We start from the raw sequence: 17,702 nt of genomic DNA, 5'->3' as shown, positions 1-17,702 counted from the left end.
AAAGTCTAAGTGGTTTAAAGGGGCTTCAGTGTAGGTGAGAATGTGGCCCAGTACTGCTTGTACAATGTACTTTTGTCCTTCAGTCATGCTAACACCCCCCCCCCCCCATTCTAGCAGGCCAACATTGCTAAGTTATAGGCAGACAAGGAAGAAACTAGAGTCCTGCATTCCTGTACTGAGTACCTACAAATATGTTACACAAAAAGTCAAGAATGGATTCTGGAAAGGTGAAGGGGGTTGATTTGTCTCTGTCTGAGAAAGAGTGTGGTTTAGGAACAGGGGTGGGAGCCAGGAACTTGAGCAAGTCAATTAACCTTTCTAGCTTCATCTTCATAATGACTTTTTTTTTTTAAGTTTTTGTTTTTGTTTTTTAAACTATGTGCTTAGCTAAACACTTGCAACCGACACATGATAAAATCCTACTAGTATGGACAAGACAGTTGTTGTGTATGTTAGCAGGTCAAGGTGAACGCTATCTGTGTCGGTTAGCCCTTCTGTAAAATTGGTTTGAGACCCAGCACTTAGGGATATTGTGAAACTCTGGGCTTGTGTACACAGGGAAATTTACCAGAATAATTAGACATATATGCATAGTTATGCTGCTGTATCTATACCAGTATAACACCCCATGTGGACACTCTTGTTCCAGAATAAGAGAACCATTTTCCAGTTTAATTTAGGCCATTTGCAATAAGTGTGTCCACATGGAGAGTTATAGCGCTATAACTACCATGGTAAATATCCTCATGTAGACAAGCCCTTAGTCAGCATGAATAGTTTTTGGACATCCTTAGCTGAAGAAGGCTGTTGTGTAATGGTGACAGCTGTGTGCTGTCATGCCGGGGATCCTTCTTAATCCAGAGGGAGTCATAGAGCTCATGCTCTGTAAAGCCTCCTCTGTCTGTTTTTCTGAGAGCCTGAGGGCTTGTCTACACTACAGTTGCTACCTCAGCATAGCTGTACCAACGTAGCCATGCTGCCGTAGCACTGCGAGCCCAGACGCTCTCTGCCGTTGGGGAAGAGAGTTCTCCCATTGGCATAATTACGCCGCCTCCCCCAGCGTCGGCAGCTGTGTTGGTAGGAGAGCTTCTCCCACCGACAAAGCGCTGTCCACACCAGCGTGTAGGTCTGTGTAACTCTCATTGCTCGGGGTGTGTGTGTGGGGGTGTGTGTGTGGCTTTTCCACATCCCTGAGCGACTTAAGTTATACCGAAATAAGCGCTGGTGTGTACAAGCCCTTCGTCCAGTGGTTCTCAACCTGAGGTGCAATCAGCACACAGCTGCAGCCCGTGTGACATCCTCAGGGCCGTACAGGTAGTCTCGACTGTGGGCTGCACATGTGGCCTACGATGGTAAATAGGCTGAGAACCACTGCCTTAGTCAGAGCACTCTTCCTCAAACCCACAGAGAAGATGTACAGACTCTGAGGCCGAAGTCATTGTCATTGTATGAATCATTGAGAAAGTTAGGATGAAGGTGATGGTTACGTGTATAAGTCCTAGGGTGTCTCATCTAACATGCACCTGAGATCCAGTAGCTGGTCTGTGGAGCAGACAACCAGTGGTCATTCCCAAAGCTGGCTTTCCCACACTACAGGGCCCAGGGATGTTGCCAAGCCAGTCCAAGTTCAAGGTAAATGTGCTGTTCTGTACAAGGATCTGCTCTGGAGTCAGCTGTCAACCTGGTGATTACCCCACCTCAGAGACAACTTTGAAAATTGTGGTTTAAAAACCTGAGATGTACCTTTGTTCTCAAGCCAAAATCAAATACTTGAAGATGGCTTTAATTCAGCCACCCTCCTGGGTGGAGGGTACTGGGGACTTCTCTAGGTATGGAGTATGTAAAACTCCCCCCACCCTCCAGTTGGCTTTGGCTGATTCTGATTGCTGTGGTGCAATGGGTTGAATGACTGGGATTGGAAGTTTTGCACTTGCATCAATGGCCCTTCTGATTAAACTCAATTTTTTTAACCTTTCCCCTCCTCTGAAATTCCTCAGTAGTTCAGGAAAAGCAACAAACCCCAGCAGCCAGACATCTTTCTCCTGTTGCTAAGGCTGCTTTTCTTCTCGGGGTAACTGTGTTGAGTCTTGCTGTGAATATTGCAATTTATTTTTCATTCTGAAGGTTATTTTCCCCCCGTACCCAGTTCACGTGACTCTAATTATGAATAACCATTTCCAAGGTCAATACTGGAGAATTGCCCTTTTCTTTTTTTAAAGCAATATCACTCAAGATCCAAGCAGCATGAAAGCCTAGTACCAGAGGCTAAACTGGATTCCAGCCTCATCCAGCACTGGCTCGACATTCAGAAGAAGACAAAGGCCTGGTTTAAATCGGTGCTGAGCACATGCAGTGCCCAGTGATTTTAATTGGTGCTGTGGGTGCTCAGACCCTCTACGTGTATCGTATTATTGATTTTGATGTACACACATTACACTACTCCCATGGAAAGGCAGACCTACTATTTACTCTCATACACCACTTGGTGGATTAAAACGTTAAAACTAGGGCTGTTGATTAATCACAGTTAACTCACGTGATTAACTAAAAAAAATCGTGATTTAAAAAGTTAATTGTGATTAATTGCAGTTTGAATCACATTGTTAAACAATAGAATACCAATTGAAATGTATTAAATATTTTTGGGTGTTTTTCTACGTTTTAAAGTATATTGATTTCAATTACAACAAGAATACAAAGCGTACAGTGCTTAGTTTGTTGTCTTTATTACAAATATTTGCACAGTAAAAATTACAAACAAAAGTAATAATATTTTTCAGTTCACTTCATACAAGTACCATAGTGAAATCTCCTTATCGTGAAAGCACAACTTACAAATGTAGATTTTTTTTGTTACATAACTGCACTCAAAAACAAAACAATGTAAAACTTTAGCGCCTACAAGTCCACTAAGTCCTACTTCTTGTTCAGCCAATCACTAAGAGAAACAAGTTTGTTTACTGTTACGGAAGGTAATGCTGCCCGCTTCTTACAATATCCCCTGAAAGCGAGAACAGTCGTTTGCATGGCACTTCTGTAGCTGGCATTGCAAAGTATATACGTGCCAGGTATGCTAAACATTCATATGCCTCTTCATGCTTCAGCCACCATTCCAGAGGACATGTTTCCATGCTGATGACACTCGTTAAAAAAAATGTGTTAATTAAATTTGTGACTGAACTCCTTGGGGGACAGTTTTATGTCTCCTGCTCTGTTTTACACCTGCATTCTGCCATATATTTCATGTTATAGCAATCTCGGATGATGACCCAGCATGTTGTTCGTTTTAAGAACTCTTTCACTGCAGGTTTGACAAAACGTAAAAAAGGTACCAATGTGAGATTTCTAAAGATAGGTACAGCACTTGACCCAAGATTTAAGAATCTGAAGTGCCTTCCAAAATCTGAGAGGGACGGGATGTGGCGCATGCTTTCAGAAGTTTTAAAAGAGCAGCACTCTTTTGCGGAAACTGCAGATCCTGAACCGCCAAAAAAGAAAATCAATCTTCTGATGTTGGCATCTGACTCATGATGATGAAAATGAACATATGTTGATCTCCACTGCTTTGGATCATTATTGAGCAGAACCCAACATCAGTATGAACACAGGTCCTCTGGAATGGTGGTTGAAGCTTGAAGGGACATTTGAATCTCTAGCACGTCTGTCACGTAAATATTTTGCAACTCCGGCTACAACAGTGCCATGCGAACATCTGTTCTCACTTTCAGGTGAAATTGTAAACGAGAAGCGAGCAGTATTATCTCCTGGAAATGTAAACAAACTTGTTTGTCTGTCTGAGCGATTGTCTAAACAAGAAGTAGACTTGCTGGATCTAAAATTTTACATTTTTGTTTTATTTTTGAATGCAGAGTTTTTTTTGTACAGAATTCTACATTGCTAAGTTGAACTTTCATGATAGATATTGCACTCAATACTTGTATAAGTGAATTGAAAAATACTATTTCTTTTATTTTTTTTAAAGTGCAAATATTTGTAATAAAAAATAAATATAAAGCAAGTACTATACACTTTGTATTCTGTGTTGTAATTGAAATCAATATATTTTTAAATGTGGAAAATATCCAAAAATATTTATATAAATAGTATTCTGTTCTTGTTTAGCAGCATGATTAATTGTGATTAATTTTTTAATCGTGCGATTAATCGCGATTAATTGTTTTAATCGCTTGACAGCCCTAGTTAATACTTTTCTCACTCACACCATTGTAATTCGGGCATACTCCACTGAAATCAGAGGAGTTGCACCCCTGTAAAAATGGTGTGAGTGAGAAGAGAATCAGTCTTGTGAGTTTAACAGTCAATTGGGCCAGGTCTACATTTGAAAGGGTTTCCAGTGTATTTATACAAGCAAACCCATGTAGTGTAGAGACAGCTTGTACTGGCAAAAAAGTGCGTTTTCTGGTGTAGTCTATACTGGTTTCCTGCACTAAATAAGTTACACGGTTAAAAACACTTTTGTCAGTATAACCACATGTACATTAGGACTTTTGCAAAAACTCACACCCCTCACCAACATTGCTTTCCCAGCAAAAGTTTTTGGTTGTAGGTCTAGCCTAAGAAAATCCTACAAATAAAGAAGATCAGCTTCACCAAAATGTGTCATTTTTTGCTTTGTGCGCTCTCTCCATAATTTTGTTTCTGTCTCCAGGTTCATGCATTTCAGGGTCTTTCTGCAAAAGATTTCAGCCAAAGAGAGAAAAAAGAAAATGAAAGTTGCTGAGCTACTGTGTTGGATTCTTTCCTGGGCTGTTTCCCAGTCAGCCAGGTACACTGACCTTGGATCAGCTTTCCATCAGGTAAGAGAATTTGCTCCTGAAAGAATTCAGCAAAGGTGAAAATGTTCTTAATCCCTGATTTTTCTTATGGCAGGATGTTTGTCATTGTCCACTGCTAATTTGAGGAATGCTCAGATAAAGAATTCTGAAAGGGACATTTTGCAACTTCCCTTTTATGTTGGTTAGGGTGTGATTTTATTTTTTTTAGTTATATTGGTACAGCCCAGATACCATATACCGCATAGTTTATTCCCCACCCCATACAGGAATAAACTATACTGGTGTAATTGCACCTACACTAGCTGGGGTGAAGGGGTCTGTGTGTGAAGAGGGGAGGTTCTACTGCTTTAGTTAAATTGGTATAGTTAAAGTGGTACAGTTTTTGAGTGTCGACAAGTCCCTGGCTTGCTAAATCCCCTTTGAAGCTGGTTCTTGCTTCTCACGCTTTCCAGTGGCCACACTTTGCATTTTATAGTTTTATGGTTCTCCAGTATGGTTTCCTTTTGGTTGGCCTCTTTTTCTGCGTAATTGCGTCATGATGCGAGCAAGAGGTGTCCACAGTTCTGGTGCTAGGGTTTCATTAGATGCTGCTACAGTGAGACGAGGGATTTACAGACTGTATTATCACGAGTCACGCTATAATGGATTAACAGTTTTTGGTGGAGTTTCTGTAAACTTTTTGATTAGGTGGATGGTGGCATGTAAAAAGATCACAGGTATTTTAGAATCTAGAGGATCTTCATCACCAGACTATGATCATTTTAAACCAAAGTCGGTTTTCAAATTTCTCTGCAAACAGTGGACACCGTTTCAGTGGAACTGCTCGAAGAGAACAACTTTTTTCCCCTTGGAATACGTTCGAGGCCCCTCCTCGAATTGAGAACAACTTTTATTAGTAATGTTGGCTGTTCCCATTGAATTAGCCATCCAGAAACATGTAGCAAACTGAATGCTGGCTGGCAAAATGTCCCACATTTCTGGTAGTGTGAATTTCTGCACTGAAAATCATTGTGTAACTTTTCCCCAATCAGTGGGTAAAGTAGATCAAAATAGGAGTGGCAGTTTTTGGCAGTTTGGTGGCTGTTGTCACAAGATTCTGTGTTAGTGATGATAGGATACAGGAAGGGGAAGGACCTGGGGACCCTTTATGGTTTCTATAACACTGCTATCACTGTAGTGTCTGAGCATTTAGACAAACAGGAGGAGAATGGTGTCCAAAAGAAACTTGCGTCCCTAACCCGTAGGCTCGGTGCAAGCAATATATATGGGTGTGCAGCGTATATAAACAATGCCATTTAGACTTGATCAGGGTGCAGAACCTATGAGCAAAAATAGAAGCTCTGGGGATTTTTGCCCCCAGATGTTGAAATGCCTGATGCAATTTCCTGCACTTTAGAAGATCTAAAGACATTTCAAAAGAGGAATTTTATGCAATGTTTTAATGTTTTATGCATTTATTTATCTGTCTGGAAGCAAAGGGTGGGGGACAGCTGTTCCTTTAGATGAGGTGGTTATAGAATTCCCAGCAGGGGATCTTCTCCCATCAGATGCTGCTGCACTACCTACTGATTGCAAAGCTGGGAGCCCAGAAGCTGGCCAGTCAGTCTCTCGCTCCTTTTGCTAACCCCAGATCAGATCCCCCTGCCTGATGAGCTCTCCCTTTATCAGCCAAGGAGGAGGGACATGGGGGGAGCTGAGTTCACCCAGTTGCTCAGCAGAGGGAGGGGCACATGCTCTCTCTGCCCTTAGCAGGGAAGGGGAGATGTGCTTCCCCATGGGCGGTACATGAACCGCTGGCTGGGGGAGGCTATCCCACATCCCCGCCCCTTCCACACCCAGACTAGAGGCCCCCCACTGCACCACTGGCCCCCCCCCCAGCCCCTTAGTACTGGGAGGGCAGACGCCATGGCCCCAGCCCAAGCCGGGGCCACCACACAGTGGTACTGGAGTCGCATCACAGAGCGGGAAGCGGGGGGGGGGGGATTGGGGGGAGCATGGGGGGATGCACAGCCTATGGTATCTGCCACCCATGTGCTTCCCCTTCCTTGAACTCTGATCGTAGCTCCTGGGAGATTTTGATTACTAAACAGAGACTGCTGTTTTGTCATCTGTCTGAAATAATCCTGCTCCCATTTGCTTCTCACTATTGAGAGAGAGGGAAATGCTTCCCCACAGTTGTTAGCCCAGCCCTGTGCGCTTTCCACAGATAAGCCCCTCTCAGCATGAGCAAACTCCAGAAGCAGGATTGTGATATCTTGGCATTAGTAGTTGGGCATTTGAGACATCTGGGATGAGGAGTAAAGTGGGTACGGTTTGGTTTTTACTTGTTTGTGAAGGCTAGGGAGGGTCCAGGACCACAACACCCTTATGCTTGGAGGAAATTTTGGTTCTGGAGCCCAACTGAGCTGTGCAGGCCACGGCTAACCCCTGGGTATGAAAATCCCTTTAAATCTGAACTATGTGGAAGTTTGGTTGCAATTCCTGCTCTGAACTCTGCAGCTTAGGTCTGTCTCCATAGTGTATGAACCAGAGGATTGCATCCAAACTGCCATACTCTGGGAAAGTTCTAATCTGCCAACCCTAGCTCAGGCCTGTCTTTCCAGAGAACAGAATGCAAGCTACCTGTCCAAAACGTCTGGGTGTGGCCCCAGGTTGGGGTATGTTGGATGGATGTCAGTGAAGGGGCAGACATGTCGCATGCCTGCCTTTTGATGGCTGCTCCAAGCCACTATTAGCTTATGGCATGGTGCTGCCTTGGTAACATGTCGCAGCTGAAAAGCACACAATGGTGTTAACAGGATAGCTGGGGCAGGATTTATCTTGTCAATTATCTACAAAGGGCTCAAATTATCAGGTTCATGTTACCATGTTATCTCAACACTTTCTGCATGATGGACCTGGGATTTCAACACTTTCTGAATGATTAGTTTGCCTCAGGCTCTGCATCCTCTTTCCCAGAGCTCCCCTTTGGTCAGCGTCATATTTGTCTGGTTTATTTTTTTGAAAGGAATTCCCCCCTCAATTTCGGCACACTCATCATAACATAAACAAGCTGGTATTTTGTACTGATGAGTGTGTGTGTTCCCTCCCTGTGTGAAGTTTATCCACAGAGGACACTAGTCTAGTCTACTACAACCACTAGTCAGGGGATTTTGGACTTTAGCTCAGGATGTGTAGAGGCTCATGTTCTTAGCACAGGTCCTGGGTTTGATCCCTGATGGTGACCAAGATCTTGGTGATTACAGTTGTGCTTTCCAAAACGTTCAATAGATATGGTGTTGATGTTGAATATATTTCCAGACTCAGTGTGGATTTATTCTCCTGTGGTAAGTGGAACTTGTCAAGACTTCTGCAAAGATATATTAAAGTTTTACCAAGAATTTTAGGTTGGAACAAACAGATTGCATGTAAAATCCAGGAGTACACTAGCCAAAAATTCTACAAAGAAAACTACTTCGGGGTCAAGGGCATAGCTTCTGTTGAGCCCAATTACAATGCAAAGCCCTGTCCCTGCAATCAGGTCTGCATGGACAGACCTCCGTCCACACACATTCAATCGCCAGGTTGTCGCATAAATTACCCATGTTTAGAATGAAGTTAAATGTTGCACCACAGCCAAGTCTTTGTCAATTTACTGTCTTGTGTTAATAAAGTATAGTGTCAACTTCTGAGGGTATTAATAGCAGAGACCTGTGTGAAATCCAGAAGTGTCCCGCTTAACTATTTAGAGATGGCCGGGTGTGCCTGTATTCTGCATGCTGATGAGGAACCCTCATTAAAAACAGCCCATTGTTCATTTTCAGAGAGGTGGTCTTGTTTCTGTTAGTGCTACAAGGCTGTCCTTTTTCTCACTTTACACTGGTTTCAAGGTGTGCCATTAGCTTTAGCTTTGGAATGTTTTGTATTTTTAAGAAGTTGGATTAAAACTACACTTTGAGAAGATCAGCAAGTTTGCCTCCAGGGTTTATATTTCCTTCTGTAGAAGCTTTTTATTAAAATATCATATTTGCAAAAGATGGAAGATTGCTAAGCCCATCTCCAAACCTCCAACGCAACTTCTGTTTGTGGGTACAGGGCTGTATATTGGCTAGAGCACAGGACTTGGGGCAGGAGATCTGGATTTTTTTCACCCTTGCTTAATGACAGGTTTCAGAGTAGTAACCATGTTAGTCTGTATCCACAAAAAGAAAAGGCGTACTTGTGGCGCCTTAGAGACTAACCAATTTATTTGAGCATAAGCTTTAAATTTGTTAGTCTCTAAGGTGCCACAAGTACGCCTTTTCTTTTCACCCTTGCTGTTTGACATTGGGCAAGCCACTGCTTGCTGCAGAGTTAACTTGGGTGATTGACACCAGGGTCTGAGTCACCTGGGCTCGCCTAGTTTGGGTATGAGCAGACACGCTGCAAAGCCCTGCCTGGGTTATTCTCTTCACTGATTGCACCCCTGTGCTAGGACTTGTGAGGGCACATCCCTTGGTTCTCTGTACTGTAGTAAGCTGAGCCGCTCTGATTCTTTCCCAGTGAATGTCTGTCCTGCTGGGCACACGGGCAGTTATGGAAAAACACTGCAGGACCGTCCGCACTTAAATGGTTTAGCCCAGAGGTGGGCAAACTACGGCCTGTGGGCCAGATCCAGCCCGCTGGCCCCTCCTGTCTGGCCCCTGAGCTCCTGGCCCGGGAGGCTTGCCCCCCAGTGCCACCCTCCCCCCACCCCCGCTGTCCCCCTTCCTTGCAGCCTCAGCTCCCTGCGCAATGCTCTGGACAGGGGGGGCTGTGAGCTCCTGGGGCGGGGCAGCGCAGCTGCAGAGCCCGGCCTGACCCGGTGCTCTGTGCTGCGCGATGCGTGGCTGGCTCCAGCCAGACGGTGCAGCTGCCTCCACACCACCAGCCACTGGTGCTCCAGGCAGCGCGGTAAGGGGGCGGGGAGCAGGGGGGGTTGGATAGAGGAGAGGGGAGTTCGGAGGGTGGTTAGGGGCTGGAGGTGTGGATAGGGGTCGGGGAACAGGGGGGTTGGATGGGGCAGGGGTCCCGGGGGGGCAGTCAGGAAGGAGAGGAGGGGTAGCGGGAGGCAGTCAGGGGCAGGGGTTCCGGGGGCGGTCAGGGGACAGGGAGCAGGAGGGGTGGATGGGGTAGGGGTCCCGGGGGGGGGGGGCGGTCAGGAATGAGAGGAGGGGTTGGATGGGGTGGCAGGGGACAGGGAGAAGGGGTGGTTACATGGGGCAGGGGTTTGGGGGGGACAGTCAGGAAGGAGAGGGGTTGGATGGGGCGGTGGGAGATCCGGGGGTGGTTGGATGGCGTACGGGGGTCTGGGGGCAGTCTAGGGGACAGAGTGGGGGTGTGCGTGGATGGGGCAGGGGTCCCGGGGGCAGTCAGGGGACAGATTGGGGGTGTGCGTGGATGGGGCAGGGGTCCCGGGGGGCTGTCAGGGAATGGGGGGGTGGGGTTGGATGGGGCAGGAGTCCCGGGGGGGCTGTCAGAGGGCGAGAAGCGGGGGTGGGGTTGGATAGGGGGCGGGGGCCGTGCCACGCCTGGCTGTTCGGGGAGGTACAGCCTCCCCTAACCGGCACTCCATACAATTTTGGAAACCCAATGCAGCCCTCAGGCCAAAAAGTTTGTCCGCCCCTGGTTTAGCCATATCCTCACTGCAAAGTGGGTGAGTTACCAGCCCAGGTGCAATGCAGTAGCGCAGGATGGGCCAGCTAGCTCAAGTTGGAAGTACCACTAAATTCAGAGGTTTTTGTATGTGAATGGTGACTTGGTTGGGACAACACCTGAGCAAGTGCCTGGGCTTAACTCTGCAGTTAAGACATACCCTGAAAATAGCTGCGTGTGTCTCCTGCTTTGTAAAGAGAGGATACGTGTCATAACGCTTCCCAGCTTCGTTAAAAGCTCTTTGAGATCCTTCCTTAGGAGGTGCCGTTTAAGTCCAAAGTATTACCTGTATTATTTTTGCTCAGGGTATAAAGTGGGGAGACTGTGTGTTTGCATTCAGTCAGGGCACCGAGGAGGTCATTGGGTCAAAACTGGAGCTTTAAATGGAGTGTTGGCTTCTCCCTTCATTGTTAGGGCCATGACGGACGTGAGCAGTGTTCTCCCAGCTCCTGCCCCTGTGTGTGACTGCAGTGATTGCTGTGATATTCCTGGTGAAATTTCACTGGATCTTGTTTCGTTGCTCACCCTCAGTAGGAGAGGCTAACAGCTTTCTCTGCAGCCAGCCAGAGGACAGGAATGCAGCAATTTGGAAAAGCAAGGCCAGCTCGCTTTGTATTTTGCCCAGACTTCCAACCTGAGTGACCCATGTAGAAGTCAGTGAGGCTCTGCATTGATGTGTTGCTGCACACCCCTCCCCTCCCTCCTCCCTCTTCCCCCAAACACACACTCACTGTTGACTTTGGGGCTTAGTATCTTTTCCCCACTCTTACCTTGATCTGCCACCTGTATACTTGGATCTGTTTTATTTAGGTATATTTTCCATGCTCATCGCTGGCGTGTCTGGTCATTCTCCCCCTTACGAAGTGCCAAACATCCTCAGTTCTCTTGATTCAAATCCCTCCTCAAAACAAACTTCTTGGGCAAAGGCTTTCAAAAATATACTGCAGGTAGGGAGAAGGCAGTGGATCTCTGCAATGGTATAACCTCGCATCACAGCCATTATGGAATGGGCCACTTTTCAGCCTCTTTTGAAGGTGAATTTGCAAATGAAGTTTGGTTGCGACCAGATAAACATTTTTTCATATATGTGACTTGTCCTAGCTACACTAGATGCAAAGTCTTTTTTCAAATGGTCTTGGTTTAAAACATGTTGGATAGTAGGTTTTTAAACATGACCTTTTTTTCTTCTCTGTACACGGTTAGGACTACAGTTCCAGCAAAATCTTGAGGTAGAGGTCTGGGATTAGGCACCGGAACGGACACTAGAGATCTGGGGAGCGGATCCTCAGCTGGTGGGTTTGTGTAACCTCCACTAAGGTCAGTGGAATCAGGACTGTTTACACCAGCTGAGGATCCACGTATTGGGTTCTGGTCTCATCTATTACATGTGCTTTCTGAGAACCCTAGGGCTTCATCTCTCTGGGATTCAGTTTTCTTATCTATAAAGTTGAAACACTGGCAGCTCCCTACCTCATGGAGGGTGTGCAAGTCTGAGTCCTCTACTGTTTGCAGAGTGCTCTGAGATCTATTGAAGGAAGATGCAGTAGAAGTGCAAAGTGTGTATTATTATTTATTATTTATTTATTTATTACCACAATTCTACATACCCATGTATCCAATAATTCCAATTCAGTCTTTAGCCAGTTGGAAGGCCTGAGGTTCTCTGTCTATCTTAAATATTTATATGGCCCCCATCCCCAGAGTATCTGGGCTCCTCACAGTCATTAATGTAGTTATCCTCCCAGCACCCATAGGAGGTAGGGAAGTGCTATTATCCCTGTTTTACAGTTGGGAAACTGAGGCATAGAGAGGCTGAGTGACTTGCCCAGGATCACACAGGGAGTCAGTGGAGGAACAGGGACTTGAACTTTGGGCAACCAGGTCCTAGGCTAGTGCTCGTACCATTGCCTATGCATAGAACAGACCGAACCCTTCAACGGTATCCATGGAGCCTGATAAGTTGCAGACCATATTGATTCTATAGCACCCCCATGCCCTTTGTTGTGAGTGTAGCACAGGGCTGCCATGACTGTGGTAAAGCTGGCTGAAAACTGGAAACAGATGAAGAAAATCTTTTTTTTTTTTTTTTTTTTTTTTAAATGGTAGCTCAAACTTAGAAATGCTTGGCAATTTCCCAACCAGTTCTGTTGTGTACCCTTCCCTCAATCTAGCGGTAAGGTGCCAGCCTTGGTGCAATTGCTACCAGGATGCGAGTGGGAAAGAAATAAATGGGGAGGTTTAAAGCCCCGTGTCACAAACTAGACGGACCCATTTTTTGGAGAATGGGGCAAAAGAGGGGAAATACATGATGGGAGCACAAGAGATGGGTGGAATGGGCCAGGGAAGCACTTTGGCTCCAGCAGAGTGTCTATGTGTTAGATTGCCATAGCGTAATAACATTAGCATCCAAGTGTTCTCTGCCAGCCTTTGAAGTTTGCATCTTGTTGAATTGTAAAGAGCAAATGGGAGGTGGAGTTAGCATTTTTGCTGCTGAATGCATTTTTCTGCAAGGCTGGGCTAGCCACGTGGCAGTGCATGGGTTATGTTGGGAACAGTCTTTCTTTGGAACAAAAGGTATTTTACACACACACACACACACACCACACCCCCCCCCTCCCCCCGCAGAAAGCCTCAGAATTGTAGCGTCTGTAATTCCTTTGCACTCACCATTTCCTACTGTTCTGGACTGTAAACTAACTGTAACAGGTGCTGTTTTTCTCATTCCTCATTTGAAAGCAGGTTCACATAGAAAGTGGGAATTATTGTGGTGTTCTAGTATTTTCTCTTCCCTTTCCGTCTCAGATTTTATGTTTATTCCCTTGCACAATGATAACGAGCCAGTTTTGTGTAATTTTGCATACAGTGTCTTAAAAATCAGGATTTTACTGTGTTGTGTACTTAAGAATTTCTATACCAGTTCAGAGCATTGGTCAATGTAGTTTAACCTGCCGTGGTCTGCTCCTTCAGTACTTGCCTGGCACTCTTTCTCAGGGGCTAGTGAACTAGCAAATAGATCAACCCACACCTCCTGAGGGAGAGGCCTAATTAAACCAACCCGAGTTCCTGTGTAGACAGCGATAGGTTGACGGAAGAATTCTTCTGTCAGCCTAGCTGCTGCCTCTTGTGGAAGTGCATTTACTACAATGATGGGAGAACTCCTCCCATCGCTGTAGTAAGTGTCTACCCTGATGGGCTACAGCAACATGGCTGCAGCTATGCTGCTGTAGTGTTTTAAGTGTAGACATGGTCTCAGTCCCACTCTGCAACAAGACTCTTCTAGAGAATTCCACATATTTTAATTCTTGTCCATCTTCTCTAGTGCCATCTTCCAGAACTCGCTGTAGTTGGCCAGCCTTCCATTGCTATCCTCAACCATCCCCAGATATTAATATAACATTAATATAAATTAATATCTTAATTTAAGAAGAGGCACTAACATGAGCTGCCTAAAACAAGAAACCAGTCTCCTGATCTTGCACACCTCTCATCTTCTCATACCCTATCCCTGAATCCTTTGTCTTCCCTTGGTCAGTATTGGCCAAGTCAGAAGGTCCTGGGGACAAGGATTTTTACTCCGTTCCCATCTCCCAGTGGCAGTGGCAGAAGCTTCCTTTGTGTTGGAGAAGCACCCAGAACTTTTTGGGTACTACTCCCACACAAATAATGACCCCTCTCTTTTTTTTCTATAGCATCACACACAACTCTGTAGTAGTGTATAGAATTAATACCTCCAGCGTTAGCTTCCATTTTTATGCTTGTGATACTCAACTGTATGCATCCTCCAGCATCTCATCCCTGTGCCCACTTTCTCTGTCCATCCTTGCCAAATAAACCCGGGTCTTCTTTTCTTCAGCTAAATATCACGCAGACAGAAGTGCTTCCTTTTGGTCGAGAGGAACTTTTGGTAATGCTGCGTCATCTGCTATGCTGCTCTCCCTGATGTGGACCTCCCGTTTGCCTCCACTATCTGTAAATCTTTGCCTAAACCTTGACTGTGACCCCTTCTTGTGGCTATGGATCTGAACAAAGTTGCTTGGCTGTCTCTCTGCCTTGATTTATCTCTGCTTAGCTGCCTCTGTTCCCTTGCTGTGGGTTTTAATTTCCCTGTACTGATGATTTTGGGCCTGATTCAGTACCCACTGAAATCAATTGGAGTATTTCTATTGACTTCAATGGGTTTTGAATCAACCCTGCACTTCACTTTTGTTTTATGTAATCCAGTGCAAGAGGCTGAGATATTCTGCAGAGCATCTTTCGTGCACATTATGGTCCTGCAGCCCTTCCCCTTACTCATGTGAGTACTCCCACTGTCTTCAGTGGAAGCTGTGATGTAAATAAGGGTTGCAGGACTCTACAGTAGAACTTAATTGCATTGTACGTGCCTTGCAAGAGTGAGCAGTACTTGATGCTTCAGCGGAAGGCACCCTTGCAGTGTACCTAGTTGCTTATGCAATTACTATAATTTACTGCTTAGGTGTTATATAGCAGTTTTCATGAGTAGATCTCAAAGTACTTTGCAAAGGAGGTCATTGTGATTATCCCCATTTTACAGATGGGGAAACCGAGGCATTGAGCTGGAAGTGACTTGCCCAAGGTCACTCAGAAGGCAATTGGCAGACCTGGGAAATGAAAGGGACTAGAAGGGAGAAATGAGGTTTTTTTGTTTTTTGTTTTTTTTTCTCCCTCCCCTCTCTTTCCATTTTGTTTACTTGGTGCATTTTTACAATGTCTTCTATATTCTTCGTTTCAGATGTCCCGTGGGATATTTAGTTAGTGAGCTTCCCTTGGTCTTTTGTGGATCTTTCTCTCAGAAACAGGGAATAAAAAAAGTTTAAAATGAGAAAATGTGTTTGAAAAATGAGAAACGAAAGGGGAATTCGGGGGCATTTGTAGAACCAGCGACTAGTTTTAACTTCAAGGAGTCTGGTGGCACTTTAAAGACTAACAGATTTATTTGAGCATAAGCTTTCGTGGGTAAAAACCCCACTTCTTCAGATGCATGGCATGAAAATTACAGATGCAGACATAAATATACTGACTCATGAAGGGAAGGGAGTTACCTCACAAGTGGAGAACCAGTGCTGACAGGGCACTCAGGGTGGATGTAGTCCACTCCCAATAATAGATGAGGAGGTGTCAATTCCAGGAGAGGCAAAGTTGATTTAACTTGTCATTTGAAATAAGATTAGAGTCTTCAGAGCAATTAGAAGTGAATATTTACATTAGGATTGGATGTGAACATTTGCATCTGGTTTGGGGTTAAAACGATAATCAGTTTTCTGAAAGCAAAACAAGCTTATTATGCAAATGTGGTGTTTCCCCCTGTTGTTTTGCTTACCAATTGCCTCTGGTAAAAGTGACAAGGAATTGGTTAGATTTAATCTCTTGTCTTGACGATTACCACCAATTAATAAAACAAATAAGATGAAAAAGCAGTTCTGATTTTTGTGAGGGCCCCTTAAAAACTTCTGCTCCCAGAAAGGGCCACTGTATCAATAATTACTTTGGTTGAACTCCAAAATACTGTAGTTCTGAAAAGGCAGTGATTTTCCTCTGTGTGTCTAGGTGGGAGCCTTTTAAACTTACTGGAGCTAGCCTAAACGCTTTGTGGCTATGCAGAGTCTAGGGTATACTTTCTGTGCAACAAAAGGAAGAAAGTCCTGTGTAATGTAAGTCCCTCGTATTTTACTGTACAGAGATTTGTTTGGTTACCTGATTATGTAAAGAGCAAACAGACCCTGGTTGTCATCGTCGGGATCGAACCTGGGACCTCTGGAGCTTAGTGCATGAGCCAAAAGCCAACTGGCTGTTAGATAAGGCTGTGGCTACACTGTCACTTTACAGCGCTGTAACTTTCTTGCTCAGGGGAGTGAAAAAAAACCTGCCCTGAGCGCAGCAAGTTACAGCGCAGTAAAGCGCCAGTGTAAACAGTGACCCAGCGCTATAAGCTAATCCCCTCGCTTATCTAGAGAAGTGAGCTGGACCAAGTCTAAAACCTGCCCAAGGAACACAGCCAGACTGTCTGAAGAGCACAGTCAAAGCTGGCCCTGTTCGTTAGGATACAGTCATTGATGGGGACTTGCCGTCTCAGTGGCTGGCCAGAGCCCCTGAGGAAAATGAAGAGCTTTGTTAAAAAAACACCCACTGTCAGTAAAAACAGGGTGTCCCTAGCAGGTATCCCATCGGGTCTGAACTGCACATTGGAAAAATCCGCATGGGGGTTTCAAGTAAAGAACTCTCTTGTCCTGAAGGTATGCCCAGAACAACAGCTATCCAGTTATCAAATCACAAGAGAGCTGCCTCTGTTTGTCTCACTGGACTGCTGAAAGGTGACAGCTAAAGAGCTGGCCGTTGGACAGCATCATCTCCTCACCGGAAATGGGGCTGAGCCGGGGTGAGCCACAGAAGGAATCAAAATCAGCCAGTGACTGAAAAGGTCTGAGGCAGAAAACTTGTTTCAAGACTTGGCTGGAAAGTTGATTGAACTGGCGCTTTGAAGTTTCGAGTGTAGCCATGTCCTAAGGCATTAGAGCAACCTCATTAATCTCTTTCTCTAAGTGGTCTCAGTGCCACTGGGACAGAACACCACACCCAGGAGGTGCGTGGGTTACAATTACATATAGAAATATGCTTTCTTCTTTTAGTAAATGGGACAGTTCTATGTCCCTGTCTGTTTACTAAGCCATTCAGGCTGCGGTCTACTCATTCAGGCTGAGCATGGTTGCTTCTTGGATGGTAGGCACTTCAGGCAGTATCGTGCACTGTCTTTATGAAGGGTGTTCAGTGTTTCAGTGGGTTTCTCTCTCTCTTATAGGCCGTCTTGAGATAAGCTTCTCAGCTCGTGTGAGGGGATATTGTGCCATTGGAGTTGCAGTTGCCCTATGAGGTCCTGATCCTTTAAGGGTCTTATGCCAATTCTTGCACAAGTCTCGGTAATGTCCTAGCCAAGTTTCAGTTCAGTTACTTTCTTCCCTCTGTACAATTTCCTTTCAGTTTCTGTTAGATAAGTTATTCCTTACAAACTTCTATGGCAAGTCATTTTAAACAACTGTCATCCTATTCCACCCTAGAGATGGCTGCGTTTCATTGGGGATAATCTATAACACACCTTGCACCTGGTTCTTCTAGCAGAAAGGCACCATGTAACTGTAAGGTGCTGTCATTTGTTAATTTTCATTCGTTCATATTTTCTAAAAGTTACAATGATCAGAGAATCCTCTGCATTTTTATGTCTTTCCATGCTTATGCAGCTAT

General features: G+C 45.1%; 1 protein-coding gene across 1 annotated transcript in view; it reads left to right on the top strand.

Annotated features, from left to right (window-relative positions):
* The window catches only part of LOC125632840 (uncharacterized), a 180,153-nt gene that overhangs the window by 131,018 nt on the left and 31,433 nt on the right, over positions 1–17,702 (top strand). Inside the window, exon 3 of the transcript XR_012666878.1 lies at positions 4,670–4,817. The gene's annotated coding sequence lies outside the window, so the exon portion shown is untranslated. The remainder of the gene's footprint in view (positions 1–4,669; positions 4,818–17,702) is intronic.

Source organism: Caretta caretta, chromosome 2 (assembly GCF_965140235.1).
Source record: "Caretta caretta isolate rCarCar2 chromosome 2, rCarCar1.hap1, whole genome shotgun sequence".
Taxonomy (NCBI): domain Eukaryota; kingdom Metazoa; phylum Chordata; order Testudines; family Cheloniidae; genus Caretta; species Caretta caretta.
This window is presented reverse-complemented; position numbering and strand designations above follow the sequence as displayed.